At 34.5% G+C, this 24973-nt stretch overlaps 1 long non-coding RNA gene across 1 annotated transcript; it reads right to left on the bottom strand.

Moving 5' to 3' along the window:
* Positions 1 to 2898: 2898 nt before the first annotated feature.
* LOC137769646 (uncharacterized) lies at positions 2899 to 24808 on the bottom strand. Its single transcript, XR_011075024.1, has 4 exons — positions 24573 to 24808; positions 19358 to 19556; positions 19048 to 19255; positions 2899 to 4430 (listed from the first exon to the last, which is right to left on the bottom strand). It is a non-coding gene; the product is annotated as an uncharacterized lncRNA (long non-coding RNA).
* Positions 24809 to 24973: the final 165 nt, after the last annotated feature.

Here is a 24973-nt window from a genome sequence, read left to right as displayed (position 1 = left end):
GCAGATGACACAGCAGTTAGAAACAGCATCTTGATTGTGTTGATGGTTTCATGGGTATATGCATATGCCCAAACTTATCACACTGTAGACTTTATGTATGTACAGTCTATTTTCTGTCAATTACACCTTAATAAAGGTGTAAAGAAATACATGGATTAGAAATGATAAGCCTCCTTCACTCTTCCCCACCCATAAGAAATCTCTTTGGAGATTATTAGGGTGTCAACTCATAATTCTTAAATTTGCTATAAAGGTAAAGAATCCAGCATTTATCTAGACATTCCTGCACCAACTATATTTGAAGGTAATCAAATAGTTGGTGAAAGAAAGTTCTTTATAGAAAATCACAACTAATAAATGCAATAGGAGAAAAGAATGATAAAATCTCTATTTTCCATCCTACACTGAAATAATAGATCTATAGACAACTGTCATCAATGGTCCCTAAACCATGAGGTGAGAGGTGGATGAGGAACTTATCATAATTGACAAGTCAGGCCAACATCATCTGAATGCACTGATTAATCTAACCAAAGGAATATCATGTGCCTCCCATTATGTTACACTAGGAAACACATGGTACTATTCATGAAGTATTCTTACCAAGAAAACAAACAAACAAATGAATCAAATCAAGCCTTTAAATCTAACCACTGGGTTAAACAAGAAACATTTAAAATGATACCTCAAGGACACAATCAGCCAAAAGACAAAATGTGGGAAATTATTTAGAAGAAATAATCCAGTTTCTACAAAGAATGAAATATATATTAAAAAAATGCGGGGTGGAGGGTTGTCAAAAAAAAAAAAAAAAAAAAGAAACAGCGTAGCTCGTAGAAACATAATGCTTTGTGAAAATGGAAGAAAAAGAGTGAGATATATTTATGTAAGTTTAAAGTATATACACACAAAATGACACTACATATTTCCAAAGATGCATTTACACTTAAGAGTATACATTAAACACATCAGAGCAGTTACCTGTTGGGGAGGGGAGGATGGGAGTGAGGAATTTGATAACAGGAGAAAATCCATTTAAAATTGCTTTTTTGCCCTGCCTAAATCAATGATGATACTGTGCCATGAACAAAAGAATAAGATTAATTCACCCTCTGCATGTATCCCACCCTCTAAAAAAGACAAGAAAGAAAACTATATATATCATAGGATGGTAACAAATTCACATAGTCTGCATATTTGGACAAGGATAATTAGAAAAACTTGCTACCTACCAATTTTATGATTAATCAGCAAAATTAGCCAGAGAGCTGTAGAATTCTTGAGAGCTGAAAGAAGATCTCAGTAAAAGCTTTTCTAGTTCCCAGATTGCCAGTATATCTATTGCCTGACCATACCAAATTGATTTGTGTCTATTCTTCTTTGGAAAAGTCATCAACAAAGGAGACTCCACATCTTCTTTTAATAGCCTGTTTTAATATTTAACAAACAACCCTATCAGGAAATTCCTTCTTATGTCTGTACTGTATTTTCACAGTTACTTTCCAGTTAGTTCTCAGAGAAGATGGATAAAAGTTGGTCTACATTTTCCTTATGATAATGCCTCATGTATTAGGAGGCATTACTGTCTCCAGACTAATTAATTCCAACTCCTTCTACCTGTCCTCTTGGGTCTTATTTATTCACCACTTTAATCATATTATTAAACTACTCCGAACTTCTCCACTTCACAGCATCCTCAAGGTAAGGAGACATAAACTGAATGCAGTACTAACTCCACAATGGCCCAATGTGTGACTATTTGAGAGAGAAATTATTTCCAACTATTGCTACCAGGAGTCCTTGAAGATAATAACTAGTGGCTGGGAGATCTCATCAACCTTATTCTTTATGCATTTTAATTATAACAATTCATTACATGTATAAATGTTATTGTTACAAAGAACTGTCTAATTTGATCTTCCAACAATTCTATAATGACAGGAAAGATGTCACGATTCTCACTGCATAGATGAGTAATGTAAAGTGCAAAGAGGTTAAAGTAACTTGCCTGAGGTCACTGAGCTCTTAGGCGTTGGAGGTAGGACTTCTGATTCTAAGCATCTAGGAAGCAAGCTTGATTTCAAGCCTGTGAAGAGCTTGAATGGGAGGCAGTATAGAGCAAGAGAAAGAACATTAATTTGTTGCCAGAGGACTTGGATTGAGACTCTAGCTCTGCCACTGGCAAAGGTGTGACCAAACAGGGATAATAATAGGGTTGATGTGAACATTATGATTAAGGTGTAATGCACTCTATAAACTTTTTGTTTGTTTGGTTTTATAAATTTATGAATTTATTTATTTTTGGCTGCATTGGGTCTTCATTGCCGCACGCGGGCTTTTCTCTAGTTGCGGCTAGCGGGGGCTACTCTTCATTGTGGTGCGCAGGCTTCTCATTGCGGTGGCTTCTCTTGTTGTGGATCATAGGCTCTAGGTGCATGGGCTTCAGTAGTTGTGGCACGCGGGCTCAGTAGTTGTGGTGCATGGGCTTAGTTGCTCCACGGCATGTGGGATCTTCCCGGGCCAGAGATCAAACCTGTGTCCCCTGCATTGGCAGGCAGATTCTTAACCACTGTGCCACAAGGAAGTCTCTACACTTTGATTTTTCATGTTTTCTCTGTTCTGATGATTTGAATACATCTGCTTTAAGAAGCTATTCCAAAATAACTTTCCTTTTCTTCTTTTTAAGAAGTTATTCCAAGGTAATTTTCCTTTCCTTCTCTGCTCCCACATCACCAGTTTAATTCTTCTTGAAAATATGTGGTTTTTTGATGTTATCAGTTGTTTGGTTTTTCTTCCCCTTGCACCTGGAGCAACATTCCCTTGCTCCTCTTGTATTTTAGATATTTATTAACAAAATTGGGAAATAAGAAACACATTCACTCTGACACTTCTGTCCTTCCTTAGATTACCTAATCAGCCTCAAAATATTAATCGACTATGGACAAAAAATGAAAAGCAATAGATATCTGTGCTCCCTTATATTTGTGGGTTTTGAAGCAGTAAAAGAGGGAGCAAATGACCACAGGCATTGAGGGAAAAATAATTAACATCATTGTAACTTACACAAGTCTGATGACTCTTTAAACCTTTAAAAGTTAGTGTTGGAGAGCAAAATTTCAGAATGTGTCAATGATCCACTATTGCAATACTTTACTGAACATAATTGTAGTAGTTATACACCAGATTTTCCCACCTAGAGTGTCACAAAGTCTTCACAATTATAAACAATGCGTAAACTTTATTTCTTGCTATGTAGGGAATTTCTGGAAGTATCTGATTAACACTCCATTTCTAGAAAAGTCCCTCTTTCCATCCACATAATTAATTGGTCCAGGACCTCTGTCCATGTTTCCAAAGTTTCTGGAGAGTCAGTGATTACTGATTTACTTATGATTCGGTTGTTCAATACTTCCTTGGATTACATGAGCCAGTTTATTTTTTCTTTTGCCTTAATGTGGTAAAAACTGATACCTCTCTCACCATCCAACTAATATCTGCTACAACTAATGTTTACATGGTTGAGGTGCTGTCTGTCAGATGGGATGGTCATGTGGAAATGTGTAGAATAGAAAGTAACATTAAGCTGGCAACAAAGAAAAAGTCATGCAGCATGGGAACATGTAAAAACTTCACCTAGTGAGTATTAAAGAGTACACAGTCAGGGCATCAGCAACATAGTATTGAAAGAACCATCAAGTGAACTGTCTGATAACTGTCTCTGCTTTTATAGACACTGTGAGATATTATTATACAGTTGCCATTGATTGTGTTGTAATTGTTGCTCACTTTAGCTTTGCTTCAAGTCTTTAACTGTTTCAATGTGCTGCCATAGCTAATATTAAAAAGTGTGACAGGAAAATAGAAGGTATGAGGACTCAGACTGACATACAAAGTAGAAAAGAAAGAAGTTGAAACATACCATATTTTCTCAGTTCTAGTCTTCTCTCTTCACATTTAATGTGTCTAGAGTTGGAATGTATTTTACAGTGATAATTTCTTAAAACCCGCCAGTCATCAGGGAAGAAAAAAAAAAAAGTACGTTGTCATTGTCTGCGTATGTGCAAACCTGTGTTTCGAAGGAATCTGTTCAACTGGGTATTTACCGTTGAATTTTAAGTTAAATGGGGATCTTCTTTTTGTGAAGTGAAAGCCTTTCACTAAAGCATTGGACATTTATCTGTCAAAAGCTCCCAGCTGGCTTCTAAGAGAGGTAACTTTTCATTTACATAAAAACCCTGTGATTTTACTGAACTAGAAAGTGCAGGAAAAACACTGGTATTCCTCAACACGCCTATAAATTCTCCTGTCAAGTCTTAAGATGTTGAAGAGGTAAAGGTTTGAGCACGAACTATGAAATGTAGTGGGTCACCAATGCAGACCTCTTAGATGTCAGCCATGCAGAAGATTTACTCTCAAATTCTGATTTGCTGCTGAAAGAAAAAAATATATATACATGTAAATATGTGGATAAAAGAATGATATTATTGGCAAATTAAAATAAATTATTTTCATTTAATATAGTTTTTTTCCCCCTTGAAAGCTACTGTAAAATGGGTGAGGTGGCACCTTATAATTGAGGGATTCATGTATTTTTTTCTGTGTTTCTAACAGATTGCTAGTTGTGACTCGAGTATCTCTTTTTCAAATACGTGGGTCTAAAAAAAAATGTGGTTGAAATAAATACACCCAGCTCCAACTGTAATTGCTTAACAAATAATTTTATTCTCTTTATCTTCTCAAACTTCCAGGACATCATTAGCTAATATACACTGAAGCTTGAAGGTTTTGTAAGTTTCTACTACCATATTTTTAAAGTTATCTTTTTTAGAATAATTTGGAAAATTTTTTATGAGAGGTTTTCACCAGGAAGTTTACTGAAAACAATTGGTAATGATTAAATGTTTCATTGCCACTTTAGGAATTCTTTTTAAACTCTCACAGAGATTGGAATTAATTGGGATTGAAACAAGAATTAATCTCCAGCCTCAAAACATTTGAATGACCTGGCTCTGAAAAAAAATTGAAAACTGTATGCTTACTTTGAGGCTAGTGATAACTGAGATGGAGGGAACATTAGTAAGGCAAATAGTAAATATAGCTGGCCATGCACTGGGTCTTATATACCCTTGCTTTTCTTTCAGTATCAATGGACCTGACTGAGAATATTTAAGTGATCTTTAGCTCAGAGTTGCAAAAGTGTTGAGACTTTTTATTTTAGAATCTCTCACTTAATTGAATTCTATAGCCTATCTAGAATCTGTGGTCTATGTCAAGAATACATAGCTTTCTTAGATCTTTCATATTCTTGTTTTATGAATATGTGTCTGATGTGTTAATGTTAATATGCCCTTTTGTAAAGCAAATTTCATTATGTAAAGATGTTTAATTTTTTTTTTAAAGTAACTGAATACCTTTGTTTATCAGGGCCCTAGTAAAAAGCAGTGTGGATTATTGTAGCTTGATACTAACAGATCAGATTCAGTGCCTTTGATCGGCTTGAATTTCCACAGGGATGGATCTTAAAATAGTCTCCATATCATGCTAAGAGACTGCAACTTGTCGCTTTTGCCACCTGTGCCACCCACTGCCCACCACTGTTCGAGGGAAGCCACGTTCAAGCATGACCAGACTTCATTATCTTTATCATTGTTATTATAGTCCGTAAGTTAAGAGAATACATTCAAAGCATTTCCTACAATCATATATTACCTTTGAGATTACAATTGCTTGTATTAGATTTAGCTGTTTTTCAGCTCCCACATTTTATATCAATATTGCATAGGTAAATGATCATTTCCTTCCAGGGAGAAAAATACTTTACCCAACACAATGGGTACAGTGGACAAACTTAAATAATGATTTAAATTAATAACTATAGAAAGAACATATATAAAAGGTAGGTTTTCATTTACAAAAAAGACTTGGTATTTTTTTAAAAAATCAATATTTACTCATAATATTTATAAAATTTTTAAAAATGTAGTTCTTACCAAAAGAAAAGAGAGAGAGAGAAAGAGAGAGACTTAGTAGAAAAACTCAGAATATATAGCTCTATTTATTATATTGGATAATTGGCAAGTAAGATATATCCTCAAATATTAATGCAGAAGATGCTTCAGTGAACAAAGAAAGCACTTCCTTCTTTAAATAACTTTTATTTTGGTATATTACTGACTCTGTTGTTATGGGTGAACTGCTTTTTAGATATACACTGCTTAATTCTTGAACTGAAGAAACCGAAATGAGAAACTGCCAAAGGGAGAACTGAGTATAAGTTGAGTCTGAGACATGACATAAAAACAAAAAGATGAACGGATGATGGAAAATATTTTTAAAGTATGACTTCATTGTTAATGATTCTTTTCACCAGAGGAACATTCCTAGGTATGAAAAATGAAACTAAATGGAGCTTTAGATCAAAAGATGGTGCTTAATAAGCATAATTAAAAAGTAAGGAAATGGACTTTCTCATGAACATAATCTGTTTTGGAGGTTCTGGTTTGTTAGAAATGACATAGAAATAATAACACTTCCCCTATATATAAATCAAGATAGAGTGAATTATTCTAGAATGATTAAAATGACTAGTCTACATCCTGAGACCTAGTGTTGCTTGACTGGAAAGAGGAAAGTAGCAAAGAAATGGTTTACTGTGAGAAAGAATGATGTGATTTAAAAAAAACTTTCAAGTCTTGATAGATAAAGCAATTAATCTTATCAAACTGGCTTCATGATTTAGCATAGCATTGGTAAACTTAACACCTCATTGCTTTCACTTGAAAAGTTGATGATGTGGATGGGCAACTTTTTCTTTTTTCTTTTTTAATGTGAGTTTCCTAGAAATATTTTACAGCCTTAAATAAAAGTTTTGCCTGAATATATATTTATTTATATATTTTTAACATGACAGAAAAACATAAAAACCAAATACAGGACAGTCATATTTTTTAAGGAACCAAAAGATCTGATTAGCCTGGTGTTAAACTACCAGCTATAATTTGGTATATGGCAGTTGATCATTGGGGCAAAAATGCCCACTCTGAGGCCTGAGTGATCTAGATTCCTAATTTATCCTCAGAGGATAATTTTATGGGGATGTCTTTCTCCTGTGCTTTTACAACGGGTCTGATTGTTCTGTTCTACTCTGCTATAGGAGTACATGGAGGACTCATTTAAAAACTCTCTGTGTATCAAAGTTACAGATTCCATGTACAGAAAATATGAACACATATACAAACATGTGCACACAGTTACCAGATGTTCACAGATTCCAAAGCTCTGTGTACCTGATTCCAGGTTAAGAAACTATTTTGCAATGTCACATATGCTATGAACCTGCTGTAAGCACAGCCTTTCCTCTGCCACTGAAGTCTATAGAACTCCCATAATATGACAGTCTCGCCTGCCAGTAGGTATAATGCTTGCTCGAGAATAGAACAGCAAAGAAGAGGAGCTTTGTCTGCCAGTAGTAAACTCCAGAGGGGTGCACACCAGTACACAAAAGGAATGAACAAGCCTTAAACATTAGACAGTCTGTCGTCACTGACAGCCCCAAAGAAGTCAAACCTCAAATTTGTCTAAGGCTCAAAGTTTAGCTCTTGATTTTATGGTAGATTTGATAGACAAACGTATGCTTTACATAAGTAACTGTAGAATAATTTATATTTTCCTTCTTTTAAATGGTTAAAAAAATATGTCTTTATGACATTCCAACAACTAACTAACCCTAGGGGCAAAAAAAAGGACACAAAAAAGAGTATGGCTGGTTTCCAAGCTTTTCTGCAAAGAATAGTGCAGTGATGAAGAAGAATTAGCCACAGCAGTTAAATCTCTTGCTTAGATTTTTTTTTTTCACAATTAGAGAATGCATTCATCATACAAAGTCTTACTGTCAAATTGATCCCAATAGCTTACACTGAAGACCTTTTATGAAACTGATGGGTGAAAATTATATAAGTCAAGCACCAAGATGAATACAAAAGTGAAAAGCTTTTTTCCCCCTTGGGGAAAAGTCACGTTTTTTACAGTGTCAAAGTTTTTAAATATTACTAAAAAATTAGCATAAAGTAAGAGAGATAAGTTAGTCAAATTTGGGTGAGTTAAATATTTTAAAAGTTGAAGAATGGACTTCTGCTTTCAGCCAAGATGGAATAGTAGGGACTAGATTTACTTTCCTGCCCGAAACAATTTAAAAACTGAATAAAACATATGAATCATTGGTTTTTAAGAAACTGGACATCATGAAATGAGTGACAGTGATTCTAAAAAACAGGAAACAAATGAGATGAGCACCAAGATGGTCTCAGTTTATTGCCTACAGTTTCTAGATCGTGGCACAGATTGGAGGAATTCAGGTGGATACTGGGTAGTCTCTCTGAGTTCACAAAGCATAGTGGGAGTCGAGGGAGGCCAAGGCTGCTAGAGTTTGCAGGGCACAGAGGAGAGAACTTTATAAACGGAGATATCCTACACATACTAACAAAGCTCACTCAAGAAGAAATAGATCATTTTAATGGTCATCTATCTATTAAAGAAAGGGAATTTTTATAGAGAAAACCCCAAGTCCAGATGGCTCTATTGGTGAATTCTACCCAAATATTTTTTAAAAGATAACAATCTTACAAAAGCTCTCTCAGAAAAGTAAAAAGAAAAAAAAAATACTTTCCAACTTATTCTATGAGACCAGCTTTACTCAGATATGAAAACCAGACCAAGACTTTACAGGAAGAAAACTACAGACTAATATTTTTCATAACATAGATGCAAAAATTCTCAACAAAATTTTAATCATTTGAAGCAAAAAGTGGGTTCCAAGTGGGTTTTTTTTCCTCAGGAATGCAAGGTTGGCTTAACATTTGAAAATCTATCAATGTAATTCATCACATTAACAGACTAAAAAGGAAAACCACGTGATCATCTCAGCTGGTGCAGAAAAGCATTGAACAAAATCCACATCCATTCCTGATTTAAAAAAACAAAACAAAACAAAACCTCTCCACAAACTAGGAAAAAAGGAAACTTCCTTAATCCAATAAAGGGCATTTATGAAAAGCCCACAGCTAACATCAGACTTATCGGTGAAAGACTGAATGTTTGTCCCATAATGTCAACAACAAGGCAAGTATGTTAGCTCTCAATATCTCTATTCAACATTTCATTGGAGGCTAGGGTAAGCAAAAGCAATAAAAGGTATGGAGTTTAAAAATAAAGTAAAACTGCCTTAATTCATAGGCAACATGATTTTCCTATCAGGAAAATTTTACGGAATCACATAAAATGTTTTAGAACTACTAGAGCTTAGTGAGTTTGAAGCATACAAGATCATTATACAAAATTCAATTGTTTTTCTGTATGCTGGCAATGAAAAATTAAAAATTGAAAAAAATTTTGACAAAGAAGCAAAGGCAATTCAGTGGAGAAAGGATTCTCTTTTCAACAAATGATAATAAAAAATTTGGATATGCATGTGCAAAAGGTAAATTTGATCAGCATCTCACATCATATATAAAAATTAATTCAAAATGGATCAGAGTACTTAATAAAAGCTAAAACTATACAACTTCTAGAAAAAACAGACTAGAAAATCCTGAGTTAGGCAAAGGTTTTATAGATATGATTCCAAAAGCATGGTCCATGAAAGAAAAAATTGAGCTTCATCAAAATTCAAAATTGCTCTTCAGAAGACACTGTTAAGAGAATGAAGAGACGAGCCACAGATTGGGAAAAAATATTTGCAAGTAATCATTACATATATCTCATAAAAATTTATATCCAGATATTTAGAAAAACACCTCCCAGGTCTCATTAATAAGAAAACAGATAACACAATTTTTTAAATGGCTGAAAGATTTCAATAGACCCTCCACCAAAAAAGATATAAGGATAGAAAATAAATACAGGAATGATGCTCAATGTCATTAGTCTTTAGGGAAATACAAATTAAAACTATAAGATACCACTCTGTGCCTATTCAAAAGGTTAAAATTAAAAATAATGACCATACCAAGTTTTGTTGAGAATGTGGAGCAACTGAAACAAACAAACAATTAAAAAAAAAAAACTATAGTTAGGCATATCATTTTGAAACTACAGCAATCAAAGATAAAGGAAAGATGCTGCAAGACATCAGAGGGAAAAAAAACCTTACCTATAAAGGAAAAGGGATTATAATTACATCTGATTTCTCCTCAGAAACCAAGCAAGAACAGAGTACAGTACAATATTTAAAGTATAAAGAGAAAAAACCCATCAACCCAGAGTGCTGTGCCCTGTGAAATTGTCTTTCAAAAGTGAAGGAGAAATAAAAACTTTCTCAGATAAACTGATATTGAGGATATTTGTTGCCAGTAGACCTGCCTTTTTTTATGCTCATATATGAGTGAAATGAATGTTAGTTATGATACAAGGGACAAGAGGGAGGAATTAGGATTATTAGGATTATTTTGTTATTATAAGGTATTCACACTACCCATGAAGTAGTGTAGTTATTTGGACTTGGATTAGTTGAAAATGTATATTTCAAACTTCAGGGCAACCACTAAAAAAAATTAAAAAGATATATAATTGATATGCATAAAGAAAGGAGAGAAAATGGAATCATATAAAATGTTCAGTTAGAACCACAAAAGGCAGAAAAAGAGTGGAAGAAAAAAATAGGAACAAAGAACAAGGGCAACGAATAGAAGACAACAACAAATATGGTAGACATTAATCCAACTATATCAATAATCACTTTGAATATCAATGGTCTAAATGTACCAATTAAAAAAACAGAGATAGAGTAGATCAAGAAATAAGACCTAATTATATGTTGTACACAAGAAACCCACTTTCAATGCAAAGATACACATAGATTAAAAGTAAATGGATGGAGAAAAATATACCATGCTAACGCTAATCAAAAGAAAATAGAAGGGACTTCCCTAGTGGTGCAGTGGTTAAGAATCCGCCTGCCAATGCAGGGGACACGGGTTCGAGCCCTGGTCTAGGAAGATCCCACATGCCGCGGAGCAACTAAGCCCGTGCGCCACAACTACTGAGCCTTCGCTCTAGAGCCCATGAGCCACAACTACTGAGCCCACGTGTCTAGAGCCCAACACAGCCAAAAATAAATAAATAGATAAATAAATTTATGAAAAAAAGAAAATAGGAGCAGCTGCATTAATTTCAGAGCAGACTTCAAAGCATGGAAATTTATCAGCGATAAAGATGGGCATTACATGATGATAAAGGAGTCAATTCTCAAAAAAAAAATCCTTAATGTGTATTTACCTAACAGCATAGTGTCAAAGTATTAATACATGAGGCAAAATTGACAGAACTTCAAGGAGAAATAGATCCATTCACTATCATAGTTGGAGATTTGAGCAGCCCTCTATCAGAAATGGACATATCAGCAGGCAGAAAATCAGAAGGATATAGTTGAACTCAACAACACCAAAAATCAACTGTGTATAATTGACACCTATATACTGCTTCATCCAACAACAGCACACTACTCATTCTTCTCAAGCTCACATGGAACATTCACCAAAATAGTTCATATTATGAACCATAAAACATACCCTAATTTAAAACAATAGAAATCAAACAATGTCTGCTCTCAGACCACAATGAAATTAAACTAGAAATCAATAACTGAAATATAACTGGAAATTCCCAAAATATGTGAAAATTAAACAACATAAATAACATAGGGGTCAAAGAAGAAATCTCAGGAGAAATTTTAAAATATTTTGAACTAAAGGAAAATGAAACACATAACTTAAAAATTGTGAGATGCAGTGGAAGTAGTGCTTAGAGGGAAATTTATGATATTGAGTGCAGGTATTAGACAATAAAAAAGAGCTAAAATCAATAACCTAAGTTTTCACCTTAGGAAACTAGAAAAAGAAGAGCAAATTAAATCCAAAGTAAGCACAAGAAAAGAAATAATAAGAATTAGAGCAGAAATCAAGGAAACTGAAAACAGGAGTTCAATAGAGAAAATCAACAAAATCAAAAGCTGGTTCTTTGAAAAAGATAGGACATAAATCACTAATATAAGAAATGAAAGAGAGGACATCACTATAGATCCTATAGACATTAAAAGGATAATAGAGGAATACTATGAGTAACTCTATGCTCATGAATTTGACAAACTAGATGAAAGGGACCAATTCCTTGAAAGAAAATTTGCCAAAACTCATACAAGATATAGACAATCTGACTAGGCCTATATCTAGTAAAGAAATTGAATCCATAATTAATAACTTTCCAAAACAGAAAACACCAGGCTTCACTGGTGAACTCTACCAAACATTTAAGGAAGAAATTATGCCAATGGTCTGCAATCTCTTTCAAAGAAGCAGAGAAAATACTTCCTAACTTAAAACATGAGGTCAATATCACCCTATACCAAAACCAGACATTGTAAGAAAACGACAGACCAGTATCCTTAATGAACATAGATGAAAAGATCTTTATCAAAATATTATTTCCTATATACCAATAATGAACAAGTGGAATTTGAGATTAAAAACACAATACAATTTATATAGCACCCCAAAACACAAAATATGTAGGTATAAATTAATAAAATATGTACACATGATCTAATGAGGAAAACTACAAAATTCTAATGAAAAAAATCAAAGAAGAACTAAGGAAATGGAGAGATATTGCATGTTTATGGATAGGAAGACTCAATATTGTCAAGCTGTCTGTCCTTCCCAACTTGATCTATAAATTCAATGCAATCCCAGTTGAAATCCCAACAGTTATTTGTGAATATTGACAAACTGATTCTAAAGTTTATACAAAGAGGCAAAAGACCCAGAATAGCCAACACAATAATGAAGGACAAGAAATTGACACTACCCACCTTCAATACTTACCATAAAGCTACAGTAATTAAAACAGTATGGTATTCGTGAAAGAACAGACAAATAGATAGAGGGAACAGAATGGAGAGCTCAGAACCACCCTCCCCCTACCCAGCCCCCACAAACATAGTCAACTGATCTTTGACAAAGGAGCAAAAGCAATCCAGTGGAACAAAGATAGTCTTTTCAACAAATGTTGCTGGAACAACTGAACTTCCACATGCAATAAATTGAATCTAGACACAGATCTTACATCCTTTACTAAATTAATCAAAATGGATCATAGCCCTAAATGTAAATTATAAAACCTAAAAATCTTAGAAGATAACGTAGGAGGAAGTCTAGATAACCTTGAGTATGAAGATGACTTCTTAGATACAACACCAAAGGCACGATTCATGAAAGAAATAATTGATAAGCTGGACTTCTTTACAATTATAATGTGTTTGCTCTGTGGAAGACAATGTTAAGAGAATGAAAAGACAAGCCATGGGCTGGGAGAAAATATTTACAAAACACAATCTGATAAAGGATTGTTACCCAAAATATACAAAGAACTCTTAAAACTCAATAAAAAAACAAACAACCCAATTAAAGGGCCAAAGACCTTAACGGACACCTCACCAAAGAAGATATATAGATGACAGATAAGCATATGAAAAGATGCTCAACATTATAAGTCATCAAGTTGATGAAAATTAGAACAACAATGAGATACCACTATAAATCTATTAGCATGGCTAAAATCTAGAACACTAAGAACGCCAAATGCTGGTGAGGATGTGGAGAAACAGGAACTCTCATTCATTGATACTGGGAATGCAGAATGGTACAGCCACTTTGGAAGACAGTTTGAAGGTGTCTTACAAAACTAAATATACTCTTATTATATGATCCTGTCATTGCACTCAAAATTAATCAAAAAATTTGAAAACTTATTTCCACACAAAAGTAGGCACACAGATGTTTGTAGCAGCTTTATTCATAATTGTCAAAACTTGGAAGCAACCAAGATGTCCTTCAGTAGGTGAATAGATAAATAAATTGTGGTACATCCAGTTAATAGACTATTATTCAGTGCTTTTAAAAAATGAAATATCAAGCCACAAAAAGACATGCAGGAACCTTAAGTACATATTTACTAAGTGAAAGAAGCCAACCTGTTAAAGTTACATACTGTATGCTTCTGACTATATGACAGTCTAGGAAAGTCAAAACTATGGAGGCAGTAAAAAAGATCAGTGGTTGCCAGGGGTTGGGGGTAATGGCGTTAGTGACGGTTCCAGATTAGAGGAGAGTTGAGAGTTACATTACATAAATGCAATGTGAGATATCTGATTGGACTCTGGATCAAAAAAAAAAGAGGAAGGAAGGAAGAAAGGGAGGGAGGGAGGGAGGGAAGAAGGGCAAGCTATAAAGAAGATTATTGGGACAATTGGAGAAATCTGGATATGTGTGTGTATTATATGCTATATTATAGTACTAATGTTAAATTTCCTAAGTGCGATTAATACATGTGATCCTGCAGGAGATTCCCTTTCACTTGGGAGATACATTCTGAAGAATTCAGGGGTTAACAAGAGCAACAAGGTACTTGCTGGTTCTGGAATTCTAGAATTGTTGAATAAGTTTGCGTTCATCCTACTCATTTTCATCCTGACTTTATTATATTATATCCCTTTTCAGTTTTCAAAGGTATTAATGTTTTTAGTCGATTTTCTGGCAGCAAATTTTCTGTATCTTTATGTCATTTTAATTTTCTTTCTTTAGATGGTTTCTAACCTTAGGGCCTTATGTCTTCCTTGAGGTGTGGCGACTAGAACCACAAAATATTTCTAATGCCGACGTGCAGTACCATGGATAATGTTTTCTGATACTCTTCCTTGCAGCCCTTTGCATTAGCGTTTGGTACAAAAGCTTTTTTGGACAGTGTTTTACAGGGAATAACCTAAAATGACAATAGATCTCCTGTCTAGCAGTTCATTTTAGGATCCTGCCATTTGATATCATTGGCTTGGCCCTTGTCTCCCCATAAAAGCTTACTATCAACTGAAAATTAATCAATTTTTAGGTGTATTTGTATGCCCCATCACGCTCTAAAAATAAAACTTGACTAGCTCCAGTGTTGACTCTGGGGACAGCAGCCATTAGGTTCTGCTCTTCAGAAACTTACTAAGTTCTTCCTTTGCTACTCTTTGTTTCTTCCTTACTAAAATTTACTCACCTATAAGTCAAATAAAACATTGATTTTATGTGTATATGTGCCTTACATCTTGGGTGTAAGGTGTATGTACCTACCCATACACCTAAGTGTGTTTTTGGTACAAGAGGAATAACAAATAAGAGTACAGGCTGGAATGTAGTAAAAAGAACATGGGTTTCGGAACAAGACCAATGTCCCCCCGAATCCCAGTTCTGACTGGTTGAACCATGATACCTCTATGGGCATCTATGGCCTCCCAGGCTGGTTGTAAAGAGAATGCATTACACTTAAAGTAGGTCTTCAGTCAATATTAGGCCTCCTTTTCTTCTTCCATCTGAGAAAGTATAAAAATAGTAATAACTAAACTTACTAAGCCCTTATTACATACCTAGGCTGTGCGTGAAAAGGGATTTGTGCATACTAATAGCACAAGAGGCAGGAGACTGGCTAAGAGTAAGGGCTCTCAAACCAGCCTTCCTGGGTTCAATTCCTGACTTTACCAATAATTTGGTAAAGACTTTACCAAGCTTCAGGACTGAGGACAAGTTACTTCTTTACTCTGTGCCTCAGTTCTCTCACCTTTAAAGTGGTAAGATAACAACAGTATTTTCCTTGTGAGGACTAAGTGAAATAAAATTTGTTATTACTTAACAAATTGTACTTAATATATGTTAGCTTTTGTTCTAAACAGTATTATTATCTCATTCAATCCTCACAGTAGCTCAGTGAGTTAAGTGAAATCACTTTTCTTATATTATTTGTGGGAAAATGATGATAAGTGAGGCAAAGTAATTTGCCCAACAACACTCAGTAAAAGCCAGAAATAGGACTTGATTCTTTATCAATGATATTAACTTTCAAATTTCTCCTTATTTCTCTCCAAGCCAATTTCTTACGGGGGTTGTTTAAATAGTCTGATATAGGAACTTGCCACAAGGCTTTTTGAAAGTTTAAATATAAATTTTCTCTTTAAATCTCCTTAGTCATGCTTATTTGTCCCCTCAAACAACTCTAGTAAAACCAACAAACATCATTTCTAGTGCAGAAATCATGTTGACTCCTCCATGCTAAACTATTCTCTTTTGGCTATTCAGTTATCCTACCCTTTCACCAATAACCTCAGAAAGATTGCAAGGCTGACTGAAATTTGAAAAGGAGGGTGTGAGTTTGGATAAATCATTTAATCTCTTTGAAAAGGGATTTGGACTAGATAATCTCTAGGGTCCTTCCAGCTCTAAAATTCAGTGATCCTACATGCGGCATTGCCATAATTATGGATGTAGTAACACAGACCCTCTTTTCCATTTGCTATAGGGGCCCTGCTGATGCACTATTTCATTTATTTGATATCTTATTTACACGTATGTTTGCTTCCCATCTGATTCTTTAGGGCACAAGATATAAGATGGAGACAAAAGATACGTAAGAAAAATGTACTAAAAAAAGACAAGTCCAAGTTAAGTGGCAAGGAGGGGAATGACCTAAAGTCATTCACTTTAGGTTAGGCTTTCTTTTTTTTTTTTTTTTGTCATTATTTTGGTATTGTGTGACCTTCTTTTAGTGACCATTTTATCCCTTCATTTTATATTCAAGTAATACTGTACTAAACACTCTGAAAGGGCAGAGCTGATATCCAAATATCACATGATATTCTGGTGTTTCTTTAAATACAACACCTACTTTGTTTGCTTCCTTTCAGTGGGAAAACTATCAGTGGTTCCATGGGCCTCTGCTAGCCCTGTGAAGTCATGGTGAACTGGGTCATTGTTGGGATCCATCTTAATATACCTCCAGAAATGACCATAGTCTGTTTATCTGATAAACATATTCCAAGAAAAAAACCACTGAATTTATTAAGTACCTGTTGTATATTCTGATTGTTGCATATAATGGGGATACAGAAATCCAAAATTCAGAGCCTGTCCTAAAAATTCTTAGTCTAGTCAGAACAACATAAAACTATGATATACCTGAAAGCTGTGCTACAGTAGCGACACACAGAAGACGTTCTGTGCTACAATAGAGGATTAACACCTAGAGGTTTGTTTTCTTGGAGGAGAGGTATACAGGGTTACTCAAAGAAGTGATGATTGGGGGTGTCTTGAAAACTGCGTCACAATTGGTCTGATTTTGAGATCAAGATTCCAGAAAGAGGGACCAGCATGTACAAAAAAATGAAAGAAAGGCATATTGGGGGAAATATTTTCATACAGGAGTTCAGAGTGTTCCTGGTCCAGTGGGTAAATGTGAGTGTGGACAGGTTGAGGGGGTTAGATTATGAGAGATCACACATGTCATGTTAAGGATTGTCCAGGAGTTCATGAAACATCATTGGATGGGGTTTAAGTAGTTGAGTGGTATGATCTGATTTCTTAACAGCATACATGTCCAATTATAAGAGAACTTCTTAGAAATGGTCCCAAATGACCATATCCAGCCAATCAATTTCCAGGGCTTAATATGGCATCTAGAATATGGTAGATGTTCTACAAATGTTTAAAATATGAGGTGGTAAATAAATGAATGAATCAATCAATGAAAGAATTAAGCTAGTCAGAATTTGTTTCTAGACTACATACCAAATTATTTACAGAGGTAATGATGACATTTACTTTAAAGCAAGAAAGGGGGTGGTTGGAGGATAGATAGTAGAGGATTGTCCAAATGTGGATAATTATGAATGCTGGGAATCTGGTACCTGGGGATCATACTGCCATTTTCTTTACTTTTTTTGAATGTTTGATATTTTTCCACCACAAAGAGGTTTTAAAAACTTCTCCCGAGTTAAGGAGACTTGATTTCTAGACTTCAAATATTAATGTATTGAAACATAAATATATTAGTTAAAAAGAATCAAATTTTTAAAGAATGATAATATATGTATGTAACTTTAAGAAACTAAAAGGAAAAGGAAAACCTGGAGCACTATAAAAATTTTTGGCATCAATGCAATTCTTGACCCTAGGTTCGCAAATTTTCAATCTAACTTTGACTAGAGATCTTCTTGACTCAAATCTCTTCATAGTTTATATTGGAGAACTGAAACTAATCTGTCAGAAATTAGTTAAATTTTTACAAAATATGGAAATCATACACTCATTTCAAAAGGTGTTTCCAAAAATGCTTTCACATTTACCTATATCACACTTGATTATTTCACAAAATTTTATGTTACTTTGTATTACTAAAAATAACAGTGGAATTTAATCCTGCTAGTATTTATCAAATATGAATATTTTATACTAAAAGCAATTAGGTTAAAACACAAAAACAGTCTCTAAGTGCTGTTTGTTTTTATTTCAGGAATGTGAATTCCTTGTAGTTAAAATTTGAATGGTATGCATAGCCATTGATTCATATCTCTTGTAGTCCATTCAATAAATTGTTATTGCTGCTAAATAAAGTCAGGTTTTCATAATTGATAATTTCTGGAGATTGGCCAGACTATCACAGAAACCTCTGCTTTCCAGGTGTAGCCATCAGAGGGGGTCTCAGCTGCTTCAGATTAGCTCTCATCTCTACCGTCAGCCTCTGGTGAACAGGGCATCTCCATGTGTTGGATTAAAAGTACACAATGAGGGTCAAGCTGCAAGCCAGTGTTTCAATGATGATTGTTCAGCGGATGCACAGAATGCTGCAATGAGGATACTATAGCAGTAGAAATGGCACATGGAGACAAGGGAGAGATATTAAAGGTGGACTTTCGGTCCTTATGTCAACTCAAAAATTTTTGCCCAGGGAAACAGAAAGATGGCTTCACAGAAGTAGTACAGGTCACTGGAACTTGTGACTGAAGTTCCTGTTTCTTTTTCTTTTTCATATTTTAAAAAAAAATTTTCTATTAAAATATTCTCTTAGTAATAAAAAGAAAAAGAAGAGGCCACATGAGAAACTGGCTGATTGAAAGGGGAAATGACCTTTGTAATTATTATCCTAATAAAAGAATGCGATATTCACAGGCGTTAGGGAAAAATATCTTACCGTTGTGCCATGGAAATTTGCCATCGTGTGTCCATCAAGGATTTCTTTTTCGAACATTTTTATGGGCATGATGAGATCTGGCTGTGAAAATGAAGTGAATTTCCATCCTAAATATTTCAAAGAGGTGAAGTTACGCAGTACTGACCAGACAGTGCTTTGAGTCAATGGCAGTCCTCTTCAGTCACTACTAGACTGGAAACTTCACAAACTAGAGTCGGAAAGATGCATTAATTACTTCAAAAATAACTTCTAAAAAAATTAGTAATTCCTCTAACTCAGAAAATCTAATGTCTAAAGAGGCCAAACTTACCTTGACTTTGGCAAAAAATATCGAAATAGGAAAAATTTTGTAACACAAAATTGTATATATACTTCACAAACAGAAAATGCTTACTGCTTGGCACTTCGTTTCTTTCCTTATGAAAAAGTAAAGGAAGGCTTTTTCTTCCCTCCTTTTCACACCAGGTGTGTAAATTGTTTCTCTAGTCTTTTGTAAAATAACCAGGAGGCTGAAAATAAGAGAGGTGGAAGATTTTAGTGTGCAACACTTTCAACTATAAGAAACAAAGAATAGATTCATCTTCACATTTTTAGAGCTTTTAGGATATATCCAAATTAATTATATATCTTAATTCCTATATTTGGTTTACCATTAGAATGAAAGTTTCAATGATGGAAGAGAAGGAAAATTTTATAGAGACACTGAAAAAACTGAAAAGGTGAGGAAGCAGGGAAAGGTGCAACTCTTATACATACACTTACCCCAAACCCCAAAACAATGAAAGACGAAACAAGTATAAAGTGTAACATGTGCAAACCAGAGAGGTGAGGATGGCAAGACAAAAAGGCAACATATTTCTTCATTCTCATATGATACCACTTACTCAATATTCTTAAGAAAGATGTTCCTTAATGATACTCAGTGACACCACTTCTAATAACTGTTGAGAGGAAATAATACGTATGTTCTTACCAGGAGATTCCATTTAAAGGCTATATTAGTTTTTCTATAAATCACTGTCAGCTGGAAGTTTGGATAAGCATGAAAAAAATCCACTATAGCCACTTAATATGCACCTTTATTTGTACATGTTCAAATGTAAGCATGAAAACTTTGAATGCAATGGAATTCGTAGGTGTAATCTCAAAATCAAATTCAAAGGTTCTCTTTTTTCTCTTAAATTTTTAATACACACATCTCATTTGAGAGATCTACTTGGTATCAGTCTTATTTTAAACTTTATAAATGTGTAACAGAACTCATTCTTTAGGCTAGTTAGCTAATCACCATTTCAACAAATAGGTATGATTATATCCATTGAAGGAAATAAAGCAACAGATGCATGAGTCAAGGGGATCTTTGCCAAGGATGTGTGTATATATACATATATACGTACACATATATACATATATAAATGAAGGTAATTTACAAATAAGGTGGTATAATGAGACATGCCTTTCTATAGGAATTTAGAAAATGGAAACACCATTTTTGATTACAAAGTCAGCTTAAATCTAAATTGGCTTCATTCTCAATTTTGAGTTGGATCTTACTTTTTGTACGTCTTATTTTCATATTTGAGTCTCAAGGCAGCCTTGTGGGCACTCTGGTGGTCAGATCTTATTCTTTTAAACAACCATTCTCTTTCTTCACCAACAGTGTCTGCTTTGGTGTCCTTGATTCTGATTATGTAGAAGTTCCTCACTAACTCGTCAGACAAACCTCTCCCTTTCCATGAATAAAATAATCTTTCTTCTTGGGGGTTCTCAAAGTTTATGAATTCAGGTACCTATGAATGCAAGTAGCTACATTTTCTGTCCTGAAATTCCATCTTAGAACCACATTGATCATATATGCTTTATTTAATACACCACCATTAGCAACTTTTCAAGTCTCTGCATCCCTTCTCCTGAGTCTACCTTCACTTATTCCACTGTTCCCTGTTCGATAAAGCCCACTCTGAATCCATCAGACATCATCATATAATAGAACATGCCTACAGACTTCTCCTTTAAGTTTCCTGCCATCCGGAACAGCTTTTTCTACTTCATCCACTGCGTTGCTACAAATCTTGGGGGAATGTGTTCTAAAATTGTTTTTCTCCTTTAATCTTTGTAGCTGTATTGTGAACTCATGAAGTGATGTGTGTATGTGTGTGTGTAATGTTTTTTTTTCAATGAAGATATGTATTTCTCCTTCTCATACAAACTAAGACATTTAAAAATCTAAGCTACTAGAATAATTTAATTTGGAGGAAAAAAAATTGAGTGGTAAATTACTAATAACATTTAAATAAGTAAGGGATTATATGATTGTTGATAACCAGCTAATCTTTGTTACAGATTAAAAGGAATGGTGCTCTAACTTCAGCAAAAAGGTTTCTCAGTGAGACATAAGGGAGACAATACAAAGTGTTAAATAATGAGTTGGCTTACTAAAGTTGGTTCTCTCTATTCTTTCTGTAGCAGCCAAATAGTAATATCTACTTACATGGTTCAAATCTGATACATATTCAAGCTTTGTGAAGGAAGAAGAATATGTGTGTTGAGAGGGAGAAAGTCAGACCAACATGGACAGAACAATACTGGGGAACAATCCAGAAGGAGGAATGTAGTGTGTAAAACAACACTCTTTCGACAATGGTATTTTGTTGTTAGGGCAGCTGAGGATTTAAAAAGAAGGTGGTTTTTGAAGAAGCGTGTTTCCTACTTTTCCATTTCTACACTTTATAGGACAAAGCTTTTGCTATTAAAAAAAAAAAAGCATAATATCACACACACAAAAGATTTAATATATCATCTTAAAAGTTGTAACAGTTTTTTTGAGTTCACCATACTAGTGGAAGCAAACTAAATTTCATAAATGTGGTTGAATTTTTTTATTTATAAACTATCCCATCTTGTTCCAGGAAGAACTTGAATGGCAGCATTTGATTATTTCAGTAGAATAGTAACTTATCACAATCAAGACAGACTTTCTGTTAAATGTTTATCTTGTTTCACGTGATGCCAAGTGAAGCAATGAATTTCACAGGAGCTTTTACATTGCACGAAGTTTGTAATCTCCTAGAGACTGTATTATATAAAAACAGTAGTTGTTGGCTTTCCAAACTTTTACTATTTTTTTAGCCTTCTTATAAAAAAAAGGGTATGAAAATCTTTTAAAATTGACATTTTATTTTTGAAGTCCATGAAAATGTTAAAATAAACAAATAGAAAGGGATATAGATGGAATTTGAACTATCCTTATATGCAAAAGTTAGCTGAGAATGCCACTGCCCTGGGAACTAAAATTTAGGACTTCAAAGTAAGATTTTCTTCCTATTTGATATGTGCTGACTTTTTGTGTACACATGCACAATAAATGACATAATAAACCCTATAGTTAACTGATGATGTCAGATTCCAGAAATGTTTTATGTTTAAAGAAATTAAAATGTTATAAAGGAGTATTTGTCACATTTGAAGAACTTAGTAGAATTCAAATTAACATCTATTGTTAAAAACAAATAATTTAGTTGGCTGAAAAGAAGTTTTAATTTTTAGCAGTTAACCTATATTTTCTTATAACAAACTGATAGTTACAAATTAGTTCAAAGGCAGGTTCACAACTATCTTCAAATTAGGTCTTTGAAAAAGAAACTATAAACATTGTCAAAGGTTAGTCAAAATGACAGGAACATCATATTCAGAAAATTCAGAAGGAAATTTTTCCTTAAAATTTTTTTAGGAGCTAAGTACTAGTAGCATACTTAGGAAAAGCTTCTAAATGAAAAGCATACATGAGATATTCATACTAGCTTTCCATGTTTACATACTACTCACAAGATATATATAGAAAACTTTACCCAGAGTAATTTTATATTCCATGTCATAATTTGGGTTCTTTTCCTTAGCAAGGATAAACATCTATTAGTAAGAATCAGACTAATGCAAACATTTTAAAAATCACAAAATTCTAACTATGTTTAGTTCCTAAAAAAATCTGTTTATTTGAAGAACATCGTAATGTAAAAAATCACAATTATTTGAAGAATATGATACTTTTTTAAAAGTTAAGATAAAATAGAAAGCATGTGTCACGGAAATAAACAGAATTGCAAAAAGGCATATTAAATGTCCATCTTTTTAAACCTAACCATCTAGAAGCAAGCTACTTTACCTATCATAGTTACAATGGAACTAATGTCTTTAAAAATGCAAATATTTTTAGTACTTGAAGGATAGCCATTTCAATAAATAACAATGACTCTGATAAGCCTACTGCAATAGGACAAGTCATGGTAACTTCTGTTTTTTAAAAAATTTGGTTAAGATTGTTATAAAAGGCAATTTTTATATCCTATTACTCCAAACAGGTTTAGGTGTTTTTTCCTTCTTTCCCACATGTACGGTGATTTCTGGCTGTTTCAGTACAAGGCATCACACCGGTGCAGTCTTGCAATGCAGCCCAAGGCAGTTGCAGCAAGTATTTCCCACTAGGAATGTAAGGAGCTAGGAGGGTACAAGGGTTGAGGAAGCAATCTAGAAAACCACAATGCAGCTTGTTGGTCCTTTCCCCATAAATAACCTTTTTAGAACAGGTCCATAAAATGCAGTTTATTATCTAAAATTTTTAAGGAGACTCTTTTGTTAAATGTTAACAAAAGAACGACTATCCTAATTCCCTTTAAAATGCAATCCTTAAAAAACAAAAAAATCAACCCTCAAGTCTTTTTGAAAAGTGCTTAAATCATCTGGAGATAAATATCACTTGGTGTCCTTGTTTCCTAACAAATGGCTTTTTCCATTGTTTCCATTAATTTCACCCATATTCGTTTTTTAAAAAACAAGGCCCTTATCCTCATCAGCAAAAGGCAGATGTATGATTTAGCATATAAAACCGGTAATTACATACTAATTTACGAAAGATTAATTTTTTTCTCTTTTCGTCAGTCTCCAAGAAGTCTTCCTGTGATCAACTGTAAACAGGAATGGTTTACACCTCAAATTAGAAGCCATTAATTAGCATGACGAAGTCAACTGCAAGACACACAGATAATTTAAATAATTTAATCACCAATCACCTTGGCTAAAGCGTACTATACTCTTTCGTTATCCTTCGGTAGCTTATTGATCTGTCAATACATTACCTCTAGATCAGTTAGAGATAAATATTAACGTTCTTTCCTTTCGCTCAGGTTTACATTATTCCTTCTTGTAAACACTTAGAAAAAGCTTTAAGGTTCTTTAATCCCAAATCCCTAATTAGCCATTACTAGCCTTTTTGTAACGAGGAAACAGAGTATCTGAAGTACAGATCAGGAGTTCGCTCTGCCCATATAACAATGAAAAACATTTTTAAAATGTACGCTTAAGGCAATGGCAGTAATAAAAGACACGCAGAGGTGTCTTCAGCAAATAACGGGCTTGCAAACGCAAGTGCTCAACAAAAAGCGCCTGAACCTCTATTGCAATATACAGCACTCCAATAAATTACACAACACTTTGCATAGGCTGCAGAAATAACGCAGGACAAGACTTACACAGATGCCAATCCGCAGCATTTATACACATGCACATGGCAAGAGACAGAAACCAAACACTATCATTCAACTCGGGCAGGGTAGCGCGATCCCGAGTTTGCCCAGCATGAGAGTGCTCTCTGCGTGTGTGTCTGTGCGCGCGCGTGAGAGTGAGACCCATCCTCGGGGCATTTCCCCTCTTTGGGCAGTTTTGCTTCATTTGTTTCCTATTTCTGCTACACAGAAACTAACTTCCATCTCAGCCCCAGCCAGCGCCGCTGAATAGAGCCTGTGCTGCGGCTCCGTGTGCGTCAGATCCCTCCGCGGAGCCGTCCCCAGCCCCCTCCCTCCCGAGGTCGGCCTCCACAGAGAAAGCGCCTTCCAGCCAACCGGCGGCTCCGGCTCCGACATCTTCGACTGGA

This window comes from Eschrichtius robustus, chromosome 9 (genome assembly GCF_028021215.1).
Source record: "Eschrichtius robustus isolate mEscRob2 chromosome 9, mEscRob2.pri, whole genome shotgun sequence".
NCBI lineage: Eukaryota > Metazoa > Chordata > Mammalia > Artiodactyla > Eschrichtiidae > Eschrichtius > Eschrichtius robustus.
This window is presented reverse-complemented; position numbering and strand designations above follow the sequence as displayed.